This window comes from Falco punctatus (genome assembly GCF_963210335.1).
Source record: "Falco punctatus genome assembly, chromosome: 1".
NCBI classification, from domain to species: Eukaryota; Metazoa; Chordata; class Aves; order Falconiformes; family Falconidae; genus Falco; species Falco punctatus.
The window spans coordinates 25785599-25803495 of NC_137580.1; the positions used below are offsets into that span (position 1 = coordinate 25785599).

The 17897-nt window shown below is 43.6% G+C and overlaps 1 protein-coding gene across 3 annotated transcripts in view; it reads left to right on the plus strand.

Moving 5' to 3' along the window:
* Positions 1–17897, plus strand: part of LOC308072624 (uncharacterized protein) — a 127858-nt gene that overhangs the window by 45108 nt on the left and 64853 nt on the right. The window lies entirely within an intron of this gene.

Consider the following 17897-nt stretch of genomic DNA (forward strand, 5'->3'; position numbering starts at 1 on the left):
GGGAATGGGCAGCATTTGGTCATCTGCACTCAGCTGTAAACGGGGATGTAAAAATGAGTGGTGGGAGGCCAATCTTTTGCCCCCATATACCACCTAAGAGACAAAGGATGTCTGGTTGGACTGTAAGGAACTGTCCATCTTCCTATTCATGCAACACCAGACACATGGCAGCACTTGACAAATTATGCATTAAACTGGTAATTAAGAGAGAGCAAGTAAATAAGAGTTTTTACAGTGAATATTCAATCTTCAGACACTCAGTATCGCATGCAGGGTGGTCTGTTATTATTAGTTACTACTGGTAAAGCAGCAGACCTTAAAGATAATCATATTTGCTGGAACGTGCTTGTCAGGAAGCCAGCTTTTCTTTTAGAACGGCTTTTATTCTCCCTAAAGCACTTGGTGTGGCAGCTACTTCTGTTTAACTCGTGCTGTTCCTGCCTCTCCCGTAATTGTGCTGGTTCCCCAAGACCCCTGAAGCGAGCCTCCTGCATGCTGGCCCATCATGAGCCAAGGCAGCCAGTAGCACTGAGTGCTGACCGCTGGGGTCCAGCACTTTGAGTCCTCTCGGGAAAGCAGGCTCAGCTCTGAGAAGAAGGGATGCCTTTGTCCCAGCTGGGTTGGTGTATGGGAGCTGTTGGGCTCAGCTCAGGTGCACGATGTGCTGAGACTGCTCAGGAGCTGAGACCATATGCTGGGGGTTCAGGCCAGGGAGCAGCTGCACTGCAGGGATCCCTGAACCTGCTAGTGTTGGCACTGTGATGGCAGCCATGGGAAACAGCAGTGGTACAAGTTCAAATGAGTGCATCAGCACATCCTCGTGTTTTGGGGTCCAAATCTGGCTTTGTGTGTGTGAGACAGTGATTCTTGTACTAGAAGCAGAGGTACTGGATAGGGTAGACTGGAGAGTCAGGCTTTGCTGTTGAAGAGTGACCATCTGAAAAAGGTGCCTTCATTTCTAAAAAACATTATCACCAGCAGCGTGGGGTTTCCAGAGTCACTCATATGGTAACTAATACCTGGAATTGAGTCTAGATTGTATTCTAAACTTCACAGAGAAAATTGTGAGCTTTCATTTCTGAAGTGGAGCGTAGCAAAACAATTACTACAGCCTCTGTTGTTCTCTTTTCTGCAAAAAAAAAACCACCCAAAAAAGTCAATCAACATGCTTTGTTCTCTTTGTACTGTATTTTCATATGGAAATAAAAAAGTTTCAAATGAAAAACTCATTTCAACAGGGAAAATCAAAATTAAAGTTGCAATGAAGTGAATTCACTTTATCAGAAGTTCCTTTGTCATTTTGGAAAGTGATATATTGTCAAAACATGCTAAACATTTCAATTTGGACAAGTTGTCGCTGTGTGACAGGAAGCTATTCTATCAGAATATTTCTGACCAGCTAGACTAACATCCTGAAATAGCACTGGGCCAATCTGCGGTCTGAATAAGTTCTGCAAGCCATGTTTTCCCAAAAGCTGAGGTCAGATTTTCAAGCGGTCAGCACCAAGTACCACATCTCTTGGTCATTAAAGTAGCTTGTTCCTGTGTTTGTTCAATATACAGTTATCAACTTTTGGAGGAAAAAATGTTTAGCTAGGAGATTATATTTATCTGAACTTTCTAAGCATCATCTTGACTTTTTTCTCCCCCCCCCCGCTGCCTCTTATATGCATATATTTTAACATTCTTTAGCTCTCCTCTTCTATTTCTAGCTTCTTCTCAAGAGTGAAACTATACTGCTGGAGTTTGCAGTAGTAATTTGTAGTTCTCCACTTAACAACCTTTTTCAATCCCTAAAAGGCTTCTAGGAAAGATAATGGACTCCACTGCTTTCTCACCGAGGATGCCAGAGTCAGAGGTTGCCAGAGGCCATCTAGTTCACCCACCACGCCACAGCAGGACCAGTTATAGCTGTGTCACCTGTCACATATGTTTATCTTGCCTTAACTTTGATAATGTTCCATTTAGTCCAATTTGGCACAGATTCAGGTTGGCTCCCAATATGGCTACGTCCTTCCAGTGTTCTCTGTAGTATCTCCTGACAGAGGTTGACCGTGAACTCTGAATCTGCTGACACTGATCAAAGGGACAGCATGGCACTGACTTCAGAGGGCTGTGAATCGAGGGCTGGTAGGAGCAGGGATATCCAAGAGTGTTTCTGAATTTCACACTGTGACATTATGTTTGGAACAGGTGCTGCAACACAGAAGGTAAAGCAAACTGTGAAATGTGTAGTGTAATGTGGTACAGGAACTTGTTCGCAGAGGTAATTTAAACAACCTGAATGGCAGGTGACTCTGATAGTTCTGTCTCCTGGTGTCCAATTATTTCAGTGAAGAATTGATTTAAGCCATATCTGTGTAGCTGTGAAATACGTTGAAGTATCTCGTAAGAGTTGGAACATCCTGGAGATGTCTCCCCACCTTTATTTGGCACTGATTTTTTTGCTTCTGAAAGACATCTAAAACATTATTTAAGTGTGTTGTAGTACCTTAGGTCTTAGCTCTTTGGATTTGAAGCCTGGTGATGTTAACAGCAAATAATGTGGCTTACGAACTGAGACAAGATCTATAAACTCCTAGCAAGCGGAACAGAAACATGGACATTATGAACTTTTACACTGAGCGTTGTGAGCTCTTTGTATCCTATAAGATCAGACAGTTTTGGGGGAAAAGAGAGGAGACAGGAGAAGTGGGTGTGAGTATGAAAGTCAGCTGTACAATTTGTTGTCAGCAGTGGAACAAGATGGGCTATGACATAGATCTCAAGCTATAACCAGTGAAAGTGGAACACCTCCAAGATACTGAGCAGAATCAGGAAGGTTTCTTGTTTCTTACCCTTTTAGGCCACATACCTATCCCCTTTTCCAAGGTACTTACAACTATACTTCTTAAGCAGTCCTGCATATCTGATATCAGAAGAGCTGTTGTCTGTCAGGGCAGCAGCAAAGATCTGATTTATTGTATAGCTTTTCAATTCAAACTTTGACGTTTTTATCTTTAAAAATCTGCCCCATCTCTCTCTCCAGCTCTCCTCAGGTATCTAAGCATTCTGCTAAATACAATTGAAAAGTGATTATTTGAAAACTGTGTTTCTCTGAAGAAATGTTGTTAGCACTCTCTGGTTTTGACAGTGATATCAGTACAAATCCAGCTTGTATTATTCATATTATTGGTGGATGTTTTAGAGACATGATTGATCTTGGGGAGGGAAATGGAGCTGCTTCTATGTATAAAAATGAACCAGCCCTATGGGTTAGTGCATTATCTGGATTGGGGGGGAGTAATTTTTTTTCAGTGCTTAACTCCCTTCTGGTGGGCAAAATCTACCTTGGCAGATTCTGACTTCTTCTGGTTTAACAAGTGTGTGTTACATTTTGAGTGGTTAAGTTTCCATGGAAATTCTGTGCATCTATCAGGTTCTGAAATGGCTCCACGTGCAATCTGTTTTTTAGAATAATTGTTAGCTTGCAATTTAATTTTTTAATGCTACCTTTTGATAGAATTAGCCTGTCATGGAGGAGTAGTTTCTTTAGCAAGCAGGCTCCTTGATGGAGTTGTCTAATCCACCCAGAGTACTGGGTACTGCATAGGTAAGAATGCTTCCACTGACGTATTCAGTAAGCCAAAACCTCAGCTGGTGCAAAAATGATGTAGCTTTATTGATTTGATAGGCCTATGTTCCTCACAGGAGCTTGCGGGGGGGACACCAAACCAAAACAACACAAACCAAACAGATTGTTCCCAGTGTCTTGTTTCGTAGTTCTATCCAGCAACTACCATATTCTTCCAGATTCATGGGTTGTGAAGAAATGTTAAGATTTGGAGGTGACCAACATGTTGTTAGGTTTGTTTGCCTGTTACGTTTTCATTGTGGAGGAAGTTGTGAGTTGTCCGTTGGATCTACAGCCCCTCAGCCGAGCTGAGTGATGAGGCAAAGCTGTTCAGAGGCAGGAGTTATTTTTGAGCAGAGTTCCCTGGAGAAGGAATCGCCCTATCTAGTAGTGGTTGGTATCTCTGTTCCAGGACAGGTCAGTGCACCCAAACAACTGGATGCTTCTGATTTCTTCTGTCTTAGCAGTCGGGTCTGCTGCGTGACTCTAGACATCTGCTGCCAAGCTGAGGAACACGGGACTCCTTTGAAAAGCTTTGAGGCCGGTGTTTTAATTATACTTCCAGCAATCTCTCTGTTGATTTTGCTAGATACATGCTTGACATACGGATTGATACAGATTAATGTATATAGAGATGCATCTGCAATGCCTGTGTGAATTGTGAGCTTGCAGCAGAATGACTTAAATACGTGCAGCTACCAACCGCTGTGGATCAGAGGACGCGCTTTCCTGAGAATAGCAGAAATATCCCTGACAGAGAAATGCTTGTGGAGCTTGGTAAGAGATGAAGAGATGCTGGTTGTTGCAAGGAGACTGTTTTGGTTTAGAAACTATTCTTAATTTTACTTGATCTTTTTCTTTGGTAGCATCTTATGACTTTTATCGGTTAACTACCTTTTAAAGCACAAAAGGTTGGTCTGAGTCCATACTTTTAGTTTGGTAGGGAGAATAGTGTGTGTTGGTGTGTTCAGAGTTTCCTAACTTGAAGAAGCATCAGCTGGGTAGAGGCACTGAGCAACTGTTTTGTGATTTTCAGAAAAGACCTTCTCTACTGAGAGGCCTCTCCTTTTGCATAGATGGCAATCGCTCAGAATTTTTTTTATAAGTATTGCTTCGCTGTATAGATACATGTACAGGCAGTTTTAAGAGTCACTGGAGAAGGTACTGGACTTTTGGGTTGGTAATCTGTGCTTCAGAATGTAAGTATGTATTTATGAACAGCTCCAGAGGAGTCATTTGGTTCCAGTGGGTCAATAATCTGCATTTTGAGAAGACCCTTAATATATATTTACATAATCTGCATTTTAACAAACCCTTAATTATGTATTTACATGACAGATCATAACAGCTCCAAAGGAGCCATTATTGTCTGCTGTGTCACTCCTAATAGACTTCCATAAGGAATATTTTCCTTCTTCAGGTTGGTGTTTGTGCATCTGAAGGTAAAGAGGCCAGCAGTGAGAAGTGGGGCTCTAAGCAAAAGCAGTAATATTGCACTGCAGCAGAGGAGGGAGGTTAGTCATCCTTCTGCCCTTATTTGTGTGAAACTGTTGCATGTCAACAGAAGTTTTCTTTAAAGAAACTGATGTTTGATTTAGTTTGAGTTTGTTTGGATTGTGGTGGAGGCACATTTTAAAGTCCAATGTGGTCACCACCAGACCCTACTTATTGGAAGACTTACATAGGTTAAGATCAGGTGTAAAGTGGCTTTTTTTTCCTCCACCCTCCCCTCTCTCCCTGGGTCAGACCTCTACTGAAAGTGCAGCTCCCTTCTGCAAAAAGGGACAAAGTGGTTTGAGCTTTTTCATGGACTGTGAGTAGGTGCAGCTGCCTGTGGGGCCAAGAAGAGCCCCAAACATTTTAAAACCAACTGTTCCACTCCAACCAGCTGAAATAAAGCACAGCCCGCAACCTGGCATTCAGTAAATGCTGTAGAACACTCCCACAAAAATCTTCAGGCCATTGCAGCTGGGACAGAAAAGACCACATCCATAAGCAATGCAGTGATTTAAAAAGCAAAAGCACTGGGAAGGGTGCTGTGGCACTTGTGCTGTGGCCAGGATGCAGGTTAGGTTAGACCTGGGCTTGGGCACTGCCTCCTGGCAGCTATTGATACACCCGGCAGATGCACCTGGCAGATACACCATGGCCTGCCTCCTGGACACCACTCACAATAGCTACTAGCTACCTACCCGCTGAGCGTGTTTTTAGGGGCCTCGAGAAGAGGCCTGCAAGTAGTCACATTTTTCTGGTTTTGGGTGGTAGGTGGTTGTTTTGGGGGTTGGGTTTCTTTGGACAGCAGCCTGAAATAACGTGGCCTGCACAATATGTAGATGCTTGACAAAGTCTTGAGAAGATCTTTGTTCTTTATTGGTCACTGTGGGTTTCATGCAGTTCTCCTAGCAACATCTGCAAAAATGTAGGAGGCAAGGTTGTGCCCTGTTTTACACTGATGCAGAGCTGTTGTCTTGAAAGTAATGATGTCTGTACTTTTTTTAAGCAAAGGGTGGGGATAAGATATTAGTTAACGAAATACTGGTACCGGCTTTCTGTAGAAGGCTCTCCACAACAAAGTTAAACCCAAAAAGAAGCACCAATGAGTAGTTTCCTGGGAGCCTCTCAGTGTGTTGGAGCAGTTTGTGTTTAGCCCTGAATGCTCAGGAAAAATTGCTGTTCTGTTGGAGCTTTGGCAGGGAGAGGTCTGATGAAGGGCGAGGCTGTGTCATTGCAGGTTAAAAGACAGATTCTGCAAGGGACACCCCCCCTTCCCAGGATTCGTTTCCTGTTCTCCTGGCTATTACCTCCTAAGTATTCTAATAACTCGGGTAAACTGCCGGGACAACAACGCAGCTACAAATGTGTCTGGAGATTCTGCATCTGCCTGCCTTAATCAACTTCCTTCCCTGAATATGAATTGAAATAATGAGTCAATTAACGTTCTCAAATGCCAATGAGATGCAAAAGAGATTGTTGGAGGTGGTAGCAGTGTGATTTGGGAGCTGTTCCAATGCTGGATTTTAACAAGAATCACACACTGAGCGTGCAACTGATAATTTATCACATAAAAATGCACCTGCCTGGCATGTCTCCATGCTCGCTCTGCTCTGGATCACCAAGGGAAAAGACCTCCTTTCTAGGCTGGGCTATAAAACCTTCACTGTACGGGACAGTGTATTAAGGCCCAACTCCTTACAGGCCTATAGGCAGGCAGACAGGATAAGACAAAACCAAAACAAGCCTATTGCCTTTCAGCTGGCTGTAATTGTAGCCACCCCCAGCTAGGGAAATGTGTTGTCTGGGAGCTGAACATCCAGGGCCCCCAATTTCTATGAATTGGACCCATTAGAGCATTTTTTGTGGGGTGAGGGCGGGAATATTCAATCATGAGATTCACGCATTCATAGTCTTCTTAGGGCATGTGCTGCTGACCATCATCAGATACACTGTGCCAAACTCATGCACCTTCTGGGTGAGCCAGCAGAGCCCTTTTCATATGTGCGTGTTCCCAATCTTCTGCTTCACACAAAGAGTATCTTGGAGTCTGGGTTACCTTGCAGTTTGAGGGATCAAATTCTCAGTTAGTCATGCTTCTTCCCTGCAAAAGTTGTGTCTGGTCTTACCTCCCCAAGATGGATTGTTTTAGTTCCTACGAGGACCTCTGGGCTGTAGAAGGGTACCCTGGCAGGTAGCAGTTGTTTTTTTTTCTTTGGCCTCCGCAAAACAGAGAGGATTTTGGAGGTAGTAGGGTGAAACAGGGTGTGTCAGGAGAGGGAGGAAATGGTCAGGCCAGAGTTTGAGCCCCAGAGAATTATTGTCCGCTTGTAGAGCAGTCCTGAGGGTCATTAAGCAAGGTTCTGGCACACCTTGCTTTTCTCCTCTGAATTGCACATGTCATGAGTTTTCGCCACAATGACAATAGCAAGGAGGCGGTTAAAAGTTACATTCTCTCTGGGGGCATTAATCTCCTTTTCACTCTGCTTCCTTTGACCAGGTGATACACATGCATCCTAGTTTCTGGTGGGAATTTTGACAGTGATTGTATCAGCTTTGCAATAGGCTAGAGAAAGGGATACCCCAGTCTGGGGAACAGGGGCCTGTTTCTCTGTGCACAGAGTGTTCTTCACCTGCGCTTGCATGAAGGAAAGGGTGTTGAAAACAAGCCCTGTCGCACAAAGGAATTGGGGGCATGCTCTGGTTCAGCGGCTGGTCAGAGGAGGAGCAGATGTTTGGGTTGGCTTGGGCAGCCTGTGACTATATGGGCACTCAGAGTTTCCCCAAGTTGGGAAAGGTGCGGAGGGGGGTGAAGCTTGGACTGTGCTTGGGGAATTATTCTCTTCAGTATGTGGAAAACTGCACTTGAGGGAAGATACCTGAGCCTGGACACACATCTGACATGGGGGAATGGCTTTTCAGTGTCCAGCTGAATAGGGGCTGAATGCACTCTGCTTATGTGAGAAGAGATCCTGTACATCCCACCGAAGTGACATGGTGTGAAGTCAAAGATGAATGAATACTTCTGGGCCTGATGTGGCTGTGTGCTTGCAGTTGTAACAGGGCCTTTGCTGCTGCTTGTCCAGACAGAGTGCTCTCTTCCCCATGAAAACACCTCAAGCTTCCAGTGCCTTTGTAGTATTTGTATTTTGTTTCTGCTGAAGCTGGAGATGGTCTTTCCACTGGCTTGATAAGCTTAACAGTATTGCTTTTGTTTTTAAAGCGGGGTCCTTTACAAAAGGAAAAAGAAAAACCAATCCATGCACGCTTAGTTCTGCTTATGCCCTTGCTTAAGGATCATTGAATCTCTGCAACCTGCGCAAATTATTTTGGCAAGTGCCTAGCCTTTTTCTTTCTTGCTTTGACTTCACCTTTGTTCAGGCAACACTTCAACACTTTTTATCACACTTTGCTCAATCTCTGTCGAAGTAGAAAAAAATGGGGGAGAAAACCCACAGAAATAACCCCAAAGAGATGAACACTTCCTTAAAAATTGGCTAGCAGAAGCAGACAGGAGTGATGTTTAGCCTGATTAGAATGTGATGCAGAAAGAAAATAGGAGTCCTTTACGCACAGCCAAATTGTATGTCTCCATCATTATTTTCCCTGCCTTTGCACGTGTCTGATTATGATGGCATGCTAGAGTGACTTGACCTTTTGTTCATTACATTTTCTCTGAATCAAGCACTGACAAGCATTTCTGAAAACTGACTCCCTTCTGCCCTTTACACCATGCAGAATGAGATGTGTTTATAGGAAGCCTGTGACTTCTCCCACCCATATCATTACTGCCGAATGCTAGTCCCCAGCCAGCACAGGTAAGCTCAGCCCCAGTAGCCTCACGGAAGTTGGATCTATGGGCACCAGCTGGGGGCTTTGTCCTGGTAATACAGGGTCTGAGCTGGTGGCAAAGCTAAGCTGTTCCCTTGGTTTTGGCTGCTGTGTTAGATTTCAAAATAATGCACAGAGCAACAGGGAAAGCCTCCAGGGAATCTGTTTCCCAGTTTTGTAAAATGGTTTTCAAAATGGGAGCAATAGCAGCAGTACCAAGGAATTTTTAGCTGGGACTTGTGATTTCAGCAATGTATTCACTGATTTAGCGTATCAACAGGGAGACTCAGGCACTATAATAGAAAAATACACTCGTGCTAGTACAGACCAGAGCAATCTCAATGCTCGGCTCCATGGCTCTTTTGCATAAATGAGGCCAGGTAGCTTCTGTTGATGTTCTTCAAGAGGCATTTCTGTGCTGGGGTGTGGTGCAGTGTGTAAACTTATGGCTAGAGAACTTCCGCCCTGTCCTTCAAGAGAGCCATTAGCAGCCTCCCTCAAAGCTATTCACATTTTGCTTTGTTACTGACATTTTCTGTCAAAGAACAGTTCACCCAACTACCAGCTCTGTCTCCTGGGGCATGGGGTCAGCTAAAGGAAGTCCTTTGTGAGCATTATTAAATAATCTATATGATCTGGTAATTAAAATCAGCAGCCTCAGTTTATGAATAAAATACTCTTCCATGGCCCCCTTTGGAGCAGTTAGAAATAGTCCTGCATCTCAGCTGTAAATGAACACTGATGAATTGCCTTTTAATAAGCAGAGAGGACATTTATGGATGTAAAGAGTGTCCAGGAGTTCCACTAGTCTGGATTAGCTACTGTTGGATTTTAATTAGCAAGTCCTGTTTTGGAGGGATTTTTTAATCCAAAGGAGCCCAATGACTGGCAGCACAAAATGGAAGAGTTTAAATGCTAGAAATGGCACCAGGGAACGTTTTCCTCTTGTGAGTGGCTCCCCTGACGCTACTGGGAGTGTTTATGGACTAAGGCAGTGGACAGCAGAGTCTCTTTGGTGGTGGCCCTGGGGTTATAGGAGACAGCTCAGAGCTCAGTGCAGAGACAGCGCTGCTGTGGGGAGTCTGCCCAGCCCCTGAGCATGTAATGTGGGTCCCTTCTCCAACTGAGGGTGCTGGGGAAGGGTCACCTCCATTCCCAGAGCAGAAGGGGAGCAAAAATATTTATCGTTCCTTTTCAACAAAGCTCATTTGGAGTCTGCTACTGCTTTTAAGTCTTGAGTTTGATGGACAAGCACCATATCCCATGACATTACCCCATGCTTGGGGTTGACCAGAATCAGCACAGGCAGTGGCCTTTCCCCAGCTGCCCTGGCCAGGCTGCCCTTCCCTGTCTCAGGCACTAAGTGGGTGTTGGTTTGCCCTGGAGAGGCAGCTGTGGTCAGATGACTTTGCCCAGCACTGAGCCTGAGCTGCTGTGGCACTGTGCCTGGCCCCAGGCCAGCTCTCCTTTTGCCCCATACCCTCTTGAGTTGGCAAAGCTGGAACAGTAATCTTGGAATAAAAACAGTGCTGCTATGAGCACAAGCTTAACAGTCTTTAGCGCTTCCCCCTGCAGCTCTATTGATTGTGTGTTGCATGTCCTGTGTCGCTTTGTCACTGTGGAGGTTTGGGAGGTTTTAAATGGTGAAAACTGGAAGTCCCAGCATAGTCACGGAGACAAGCACTGTGGGTGCAGAGTTGTCATTAGCACCTCTGCCTTAGTCCAGTCAATGACACCTTTGGGGACTCTTAACAGGAGCCATCAGCTAGTACAGTCATTAATCCCGTGTGCCACGAACTCCTGCACACTGGCAGGTGTCCAGGTTTCACCCCCTGGTTGGGTTTCTGCTCTTGGCTTTTTGTCTCCCATTGGAGGCAGCTGGTGGACAACCATGCTGAACTGTTGGCTGGTGTGATCAGAGTACTGGTGGGCTCTGGGGCATGTGTACTGCTGTTTAAAGAATAGTCATCTGCTGCTTCTGTAGCCAGGCAGGAAGCAAGCAGTTCCACCTCAGCCAGCGTTGCTGGGAGCCCTGGCTCTTACCGTCCTCTGTAAAGGAAGTGGAAGGCTTTTACTCCTTTAAATACATAGCAGTTTATTTGTTTTTTCTAGCTGAGTGACCAAAATAGTGAGCTTGTTGACCTTTTCCTTATAGTAAGGCCTGATCCCCTTTACATCATTTGATGTATTTCCTTCTAAATAAACATATTAATGTGTGGGTTTTACTTGTTTTTTATGAACGAAGTGCAAGTCTATATTGCTGGGAAATGCTTTGATATATAAAAATGGCTAGAAGTAAAAGAATAGTCCCTAAATTTTAAGTCTTAACATTCCAGTTTCTTCTCTCTTGTCCTGTCTGTCTTCTCCACAAAAATCATTACAGTTGCTTTTCATACTCTGGAGCGTTTACATTATTTGTAATACTATCTCAAGCAGAACTGGACAGATAGTGTGAAAAACACCTGGGACCAAATTCCATCATTATTATAGTCACAGAAACAGCAAAACCGAGCTTTGGACAGAGAAAACAAGAGACATCTTTTCCAGGGAGGAAACTGAACCTGGCTATCTCATCTGTAGCCCATGCAATAACAGGCCTAAAATCCGGTCCTGGCTGATGAAGTCCTGCGTATGAGCTCAGCGCACACTCTGTGCTATGCAGTCAGATCACCCGCACAGCAGACGTAGCCCTGCAGGGTCAGTAGGTGCTTTTCTTCTTCTCTCAGCCATCTGTTACTTCTCAGTCCTTGCAATTAAAAGCAGGGCTGAAATAAGCTGAAAGCTTATTTTCCTTCTTTTGAGTTGTGAGGGAACGTTTTTTGTGGGGACTGAGGTAGGGAACATTTTCTGTGGGGACAGAGGTAGTTTAGGTAGTTCTGAAACTTTGAACCTCTCCTGTTGAAAACGTGGTTATTCTGGAGTTAACTGCTTTGGTGCCTTGTCAATATAACAGAGCAAGAAAAACAGACTAAATAATGTGAACTGGGGATGTAATCCCGTAACTGCAAATGATTCTTCTCTTCCTGACTTCAGTGAAAGAAAAAACAAAACACATAGTTTCCAGTATGGACCAGGAACTTACCTACTATCACCTAGATATTTTTTTTTTAAATAGTTTTCAGTTATACCCTGGTGTAGCAGTGTAATGAATTCCTCCCCATCTTCTATTTCACAAATGGTCCTAGCTTGATACCATCTCCCATTCTTGTGGTCCTCTGGCCGCCGAAGCTAGTTCCCAGCCGCCCCTTGGATTCGTTTCTGAGCTTTTCTCAGGATGCCTAGTGCTGCTTTCTGGGGTGCCCACAGCTGTCAGGATGGAGCTCATAAGAGTACCTCCCTGGGGTGGTGCGTGAGAACTGATGCAGAAAACGTTTTCAGCTGGATTAAGTCTTGCCATAATACTTAAATTTTTTAACCTTTCAGTGGGTGTGTCTCAGTAAGTGGATAAGATACTGGTTTTTAATTCATTGGCCATGCACCCAAAAAATTGCTAAGTTTCAAGTTTGTCACAGCGAATTGGGTGTGGAAGGGAAGGCACCAACCTGGGTGGTCTTTCAGTGGTGTCTTTTTAGCTGCTTGGGTGTGTTTTTGCTACTTGATATATTCTGACTTAGAAGCATGATGTGTTATCCCTTACCTTTACTGTGTTGTCTACAACCTTAGGTACCACAGCTTGGCTTGTTTAATGAGTGTAGGGCTCTCAAAAGTTCTGCTAAAACTTTGTCATGGTTTTCTACTTATGTGTTATTTATTAAAGAAGTGACTTATGGTAAGCCTGCAGTTACAAGCAAACTTTCAGGCTGCTTGATTCCAGCTTTTACTACTTAACCAACAACTGTTACCTCTTAGAGAATCAGTCAGCCAAGAGCCATCTGAACATTGTGTTGTGGGCAAAGATTACCCCCTGATCCTCACTAATGCCATCTCCGCACATCAAACGTGACTCCATCCGGTGACACATGTTGGTGATAAATAAAATGTATTTACTTGTCTTCATTCTGTTTGTCCTTTTTATCTGAGAAGGCACTTAGACTACATACCTGTACTCATTTGATCAGTAAAAGTAGCCTTGCTCATTCTTGTGTCTTTACCAGGGAAATGTGGCATCGGTGAAGAGCTTCCATGTGAACAGGAGACGTAAAAGCATTCTGCAGTTGGCCCCCAGATTTTATTTGTATCCAATTGCTTGTGAAAGCACAAATCTTTCCAGCTTCCTCCCTGGTAAATAACGAACTATATATGGAACACATTATTCCTGTCTGTCAGGAAGAACTGCCTAATTGCAATGGGGAATGTAACGTTATCCTTTAACATTTATAAAGCAATTTGCGATAGAAATGGGAACTATGTGACGGCTTTTCAGACAGTAAGCTGCATTGCTTGAAAATGCACACAATTTAAGAGCTGACAAATCCAATTCTGAGGAAGAGGAGGTGCGTGTGATATTTTGGCACTGTTGAAATATTCACTCATTTCTTTGCCCTGTCTGTGGAAATATGCTAATATTGCTGTAGCCTTTGAACTCATGGGGCAGGTGAAGCCCAGGATGCCACAGCAGCATTGCCAGTGATCTTGATTACAGTTGATAGATGCAGATTGCTTTGGCTTTGATATTTGTGTTTGATCTGAAATGCGTTAAGAGTGTACAGGGCTTGTTTTAAAGATAGAATGGAATAAACTTGTGAAAAAGACAGAAGGAGCAAAGCACAACCACAGGTTCATTATCACTGATTTAAGGAAGTGAGTATAGACTGTGTGCTTTATAATACAAATACAAAATCAAAAGACAGTAGGCATAGCTAAGACTGAGCAGAAAATGTCAGGTGAATTTCAGCAAACTAGGCAAACCAGATTGCTTATTCCAGTTGTGATAAATGGAGAAACAAGAGGTAGCCAGCCTGTGAATGCTAAGAACATCTAAGGAGTAGGGGAAAGCTCGGAAAATGATCTGCTAAAAATTTATGCCTTTTCACTTTTTGTCTACATCCATTTTCCATCCTGCTAGATGCTTCCAACAGTTGCAGAGTCTGAGCCATTGAGTGGAGACGCTTCATTGGGCATTAAAGGGAGTTGGGCACTGCTGTAAAGCTGCAAGCAACTGAATACAGGAATGTGATACTTGTCCCTTTGCTTGCCTACTTCACCTACTATCTTCACCCTTCAGATGGTTCAGCTTTTCACTGCCTTCCCTGCTTCATCTCAATCATGAAATGGCTTTTAGAAATGCACTTTTCATACCCAGTAGCCAGAGGTGTTATTTCTACCAGGATAGATTTTCTGTCTTTTTTCCCCCTGTGCCTCCATGTGTTATTACAAGGTAGAGTAAGTGATATACTGTGCTACAGCTCAGTGAATTAGTCATTGACCTTTAACTTGGGGGATTCTCTTTGATTTAGCCATTGTTCAAAGTGGAAGTGCAGACGCTTCTTTTGTGCCCTGCTGGAGAATACAGGCAATTCTAAAAAATAATTCTAAAAATACGTGGCAAATTTCTGCAGTTTCCATCTGCCCTTTTTTGGATCTCTGCTCTTTATTGATGGTCTCGGTTTTGTCCTGGTACATCTTTATAGTAAGTGTTGAGATTGCTGAGCTGGGGCAAGACAAGGAAGATGCCTTCACAGGATCCTAGTGAGCAGTCAGCTTGGACTGCATTTGCTTGGTGAGGGAGGAAAGGGGGAGCCAGTTTGCGTTATTAATTATTTAGCCTTGCTGGTCTGTGCATCGGTTACTGACACTTTGCACTGTCAATACCAGCCTGTAACACTGTGTTGCAGATGACAAGGTAATTTTCTGCAGCTACAAGTCCTGTTAGCCAGAGGATCAAAGTCTCTTGAGGAGAAAGGGGTGCACTTTAAAGCTGTCAGATACAATCAGAATAACCTTGCTTATCATACAGATTTTCTTCCCTTTATTCAAAGGCTAAAGACAAAACCTTGAAAGAAACAAATATGAAAGCCATACTCATGACTGCAGACTTTGGTTTTGGTATTACTGTTTTGGGGGATTTTTTTTTAATTTCTATTTTGTAATGAAACACTGAAAAGGAGTGCATGAAAGAATCTGCCTGTTTAAGCTGAAGCCAAATGCAAAAATGTTGGCACAGGTTCCCTATAGGATGTGAAAGGAAGAAAAGAGGGCTGTAGCAGAGAACTTGTTGCCTGCCAAGAGGCAGCTGTCTGCCACTACAATGCTTTCTGATGCTCCAGAGTGTCTCCAGAGTGCTCAGAGAGTACCAGAATAGATGCACAGGGCAAGTCAGTCCTGGTCTTCATTCTTACAGTCTTGCTGAGCTGTTGCATTTTTCATCACTAGGTATCAAACCACTTTCATTTTTTTGGTTAGTTGGAAAAAAGAGATACCAAAAAATGCCTGGGGACTCTTCTGAGAGCAGTGGAAGCCAGCTGTGTTGTGCTGTCGTCTAAGGCATGTCGTGGCCCCCTGGCTCTGGAAGAGAGAGCAGGATTGAACCTCACCCAGCTCAGGGCTCTGCTGTGTGCTTGCAGCACCCTTCTGTGTTGGATGTCCCACCCCACCTGTCCTGTCTTCTGCCTGGGGAGCTGTGGCACCCCTCACCTTCTCGCTGCAGCCAGGATGAAGCTGCTCTGTGCAGATCAGAGGACCTGAGCCATTGTGGCTCCACGGTCTCTATATTAGCTTGCATGGCTGAATAAAGTATTAATATGTTATTTCAAGAGGAAGAGAAGTGTGGGGTGAAGACCAAGTGCTATGTTGACATGCTTCCCATCAATGTAAGCCTTGACCCCAGGTCTTGTGATTCAAAAGGGCTTGGTAGCTTAACTATTTGTGAGTTAATTTTAGTATCTCACACCATATTGTAAGAGGCATAGAATTCACTTAAGCCCAGTTAGAATAAGAGTGTGATCAGGCACAGAGGTTGGTATAGGGGCTAGTCTGGGCTGCTGACTTTCTTGTAATGTCGGTATGGGTCATTGAAACAAGAAACAAATGCAGCAATGTCTGCAGAAGTCTTAAGGAGCAGGTAGGTGTCTGTTTCCTATGGTAATATGGCATAAACTGGATGCAGCTTTCCTGGCCTTTTCCCTGGGATGGCTTGTGAATCACAGATATAGCACATCTGTGTATTTCTGTGGCTGTCCAATATACTTTAAGTTAGCCATATGTATACATAGTGACATTTACAAAAGCTTTTTGTAAATTGAAAATACAGCTCTCATTGACTACACAGTAAGTCACATAGGCATTTTGCAAATACCTCCCAAAATAATTTTTGAGCATCTCTTCCAACAAATATAGGCTAATGTGCATTCTGGGAATCAGTTGTGGCTTATTCATGTATGCGCACAGCATTTAATTCAAAATTCATCCTGGTTATGTGCTGTCATGTGATTGAGCAGTATCTTTTAGAGATGATGGGTTTTGTGTGTTTCAGATTTACTGTGCAATATGAAGAGACAGAGAGACCTTGAGAAACTTTTTTGCTTGTTCCTTGCCCGGTTGTTACTTATCAGCTTTGAACATGTAAGAACTAAGAAACGTACCAGAGTGGGGGAATACAGCTTTCAGAATTACACTAATTGATGAAAAGGCAATAGAAAAGACCAGAGTTGTCACTGGTATAAATTTCGAATCCTTCAGGGAGTTGCTGACGCTGACTCATCTCCATTCTGTCAGGGACATAACAAATATATATCAGCTTCTGATTTACTAGGCAGAATGATGACAGACACAGGAAAGGGAAGTTAAGTACGCAGTTTTGCCCATTTTGGAAAGGAACTGCTGACGATTTGATTTATAGGCTGTGCTACTTGAAGTGTGAGGATTAGGAGCACGCTTGAAAGGCGGAAGGAGGTGAACAGAGGGCAGACCTGACCATCAGGTGAATTAATGGAGGACAGTCCATCATGTCACTAACGATGGCAATGACACTTCATTATGCTGCTGTTGTATCTTGTAGTTGATGCTGAGGGAGGGAGGAGATGCTCTTACATTGTGTCAGTGAACGTGCTGTGCCATGGTGCCATTTCTGCTTCTCACTGGCATCTCACAGCACTTGAGAATAGAAGATCTTCCCCTTTCTTTATGGTTTTGGGGGGTGTTTTTTGTTACCATTGTGGCTTATACAAATGCAGGCATCAAAGGGTAATAAAAGTAAAAGGCAGGGTTCTACACAACTGAAGGTACCCTCAGTGAACTAGGACAAGCAAGAGGAAAATTGGAATCCCTGTCAGCTGGCAAACAGCACAGACTGCAAAGCCAAGTGTGATTTACTGCACTTAAGGGAGAATTTGCATTGCATTGCAGCATGCCATATCAGAAACCTGAGTCATGAGTCCCCCTTTGCAGCTCATCTCACAAGTGGCAGTGGCTGCCTTTGCTTTTGAAAACCTGAATAGCAAATACCTGGTTCTGGGTGGGGAAATACGGCATCTGACTTACTTTTGAAATAATAATGATGACAAACATATCTCAGTTAAGCTGCTAGGAATCTACAAGCACTGGAAACGTCCTTTCCACATGTACTGAAATGCAACCCTGCTGTGCAGTAAAGACAGAGTTAATGTCTTGCTGGTGACCCTGAGCAAGTAGGAGGAAATGGAGACAAAGAGGTGACAGTGATTAGGGTCCTAGCTGTCAGTGTCCTTTGGTTTTCTGCCCTCTTGGTAGGTAACTTGTTCTATTTGAAATAGTACTTAAGTTACAGGTTTCTCTTTTTGCTCTCTTTGCTTTTGGCCTTCTTCAGGATTTAGTTCTTAAATAGAAGAAAACCGGGTATTCTTCTTCCTTTTCAAACAGGACTCCCAGTTAATGGTGCTTTATGGTATTTAATGTTAAATTAATAGTGTTTACCTCAGCAGACTCAACTACTTTTTACTACCTGAAGTTCTTTTTGGTAGGAGAGCTTAGATAAGTAGCAGATGAAGTGATGGCAATCTTAAAATATGGGGGAGAAATCATTTAGAAAACCCTAAAATTCCGAAAT